Consider the following 2,087-nt stretch of genomic DNA (forward strand, 5'->3'; position numbering starts at 1 on the left):
TTTAACTCGATTGGTTGATGTGAGCCACACAACTGGGACTGATTCAATGTTGCGTGCGGAACACACCGAGAGATTGAAGTTAGCAGCATTGCCTTCTGTTAGCATTAGTTAGCTTCCTTGTCAAATCTATCATCGTGTTTGAGGAATACTATACAACTTCGCTTAATTACATCTAGGAACTTTGAACAACATTAATATTACTGGGCATTGCTACCTCTAATCGGTAATTGATAGTAAAATTGACCAGGAAACGTATAATTGAAGCACTTAGGTTTGCTATACTAGTACAAGCTTCATTTGAAGAAACGCCAAAAAAACAAAACAAAAAAAAAACCCCAAAAAACAATACAATACTAGGCTTACTGAATTTAATCTCTCAGAGCTTTACTAAAACGATATTAAAATAGGCCTAAAAATAAATAAATAATAAATAAATAGGCCCTATACGTAATGAAAAGCACAATTAGAACACTACCGAATATTAGTCCAGGGGTCAAAATGGACGACTTCTTAATGTAGATGTACATGCACAGAATATGTGGCAGATAATAATAATAATAATAATAATAATAATAATAATAATAATAATAATAATAATAATAATAATAATAATAATAATAATAATAATAATAATAATATTAAAGATTTATAAAGCGCACATCTCCACCAATGGTGCTCAAGTCGCAGTGTCAATTTCACTACAAAATAAACAAAATCCATATTAATTCCAAGAAGAATTTCGAGCAGAAAAAGAGTACGAAAAACATTATTAAATTCAAAATCTTTTATTAAATGTGAATCAATAATGGTGAGATGAATCGACACCGACAACTTGTCCGATTGTTGGCTGCTGGAACTGAGTACACTTAGGCCTATTTTAATGATCCATTGGTTCACAATTATAATAGGTGAACTAATATCGCGCTCGCGTAAATATACCGTAACTAAGGATTAATGTATTAAACTGACAGGCACGCAGACCTAGAAGAATTCTGTTAAATAGGACAATTGTTTGTTTTAGTGGTACAGTAATAATTTGGGCACACTGTTGCACCGAGTTCCTCGGCTGACGCGATACTACAGGAGAACGCAACGCGATGATGCGCACGCAACGGATCGTTTTTAATGACAATCCACCAAGAAACTGTCGCCGACACTCCACGTCGTCTATCGCTCACAGAGAGCGGTGGATTCACCAGCCGATGCAGCGGGCGTTAGTCCGGTAAAGGCTTGTGAACGATTAACGGAGGAAAATACGGTATGTTGCAAAACCCCGCGTTTCTGACTTGTCAACATTTCACGGGCCAACGCAAGTTTCATCATATTGAATCTACTATACACAGCGGGCAACATGACCTTGGCTAAAGCGTTTCATCCTGCCACAGCCTGGGGAGGGATCTGAAATTGACAGTACTGTAAATACTGGTAATATCGAGGGTAGGATATTAGCTAGTCCCTTGATATTTTCCCGTTTAATAGGCATTTTTGTCAAAAAGTGAAATTACGATATATTTGTTTATTTAAGCTCATAAAAAAAGTAATGCATAGAGGGATATTCGATATTGCTGTTTCCTCGAGTTAAAGTTTGCGATATGATCTCAGTGACCATATGTGCGCGGCTATTAAGTATTATTACCATGTTATTACTAACCAACGTGAGGCGTTATAATATTGATAGAGGAAGGTAAATCAGTAGCCAACATCTATCGAAATGTTCGGCAATGAATTTCCATTAAATTAGCGTTATTTGCAGTACAGTATAGGCCCAATATTAAACTATTAATATTCGTTATTTATACCGCGAAAGGAAAGATATGGCATTATTTGGTACAACACAAACTGAAGACTAGTCTACTCTATATTAAGAACCCATGGCCGTTGATAACAGCTGCGTGTGGGCGCACGTACACAATTTTAAAGTTTTGACCCCTCAGTATGCAGTGTATTTATTAATTGTATTTACGGTCAGTGGCGTATCTAAGAGAAATTGGGGTGGGGGCTGATGGAAAGCGTTGTTGAAGTGGCCAGCTCGAAAAATAAGGCGATATGAAGTGATTTTTATCTACTTTTTTTTTGTTTTTTTTTGC

This window comes from Anneissia japonica, unplaced genomic scaffold, assembly GCF_011630105.1.
Source record: "Anneissia japonica isolate Jap-2015-1 unplaced genomic scaffold, ASM1163010v1 scaffold1949_len687591_cov173, whole genome shotgun sequence".
NCBI lineage: Eukaryota > Metazoa > Echinodermata > Crinoidea > Comatulida > Comatulidae > Anneissia > Anneissia japonica.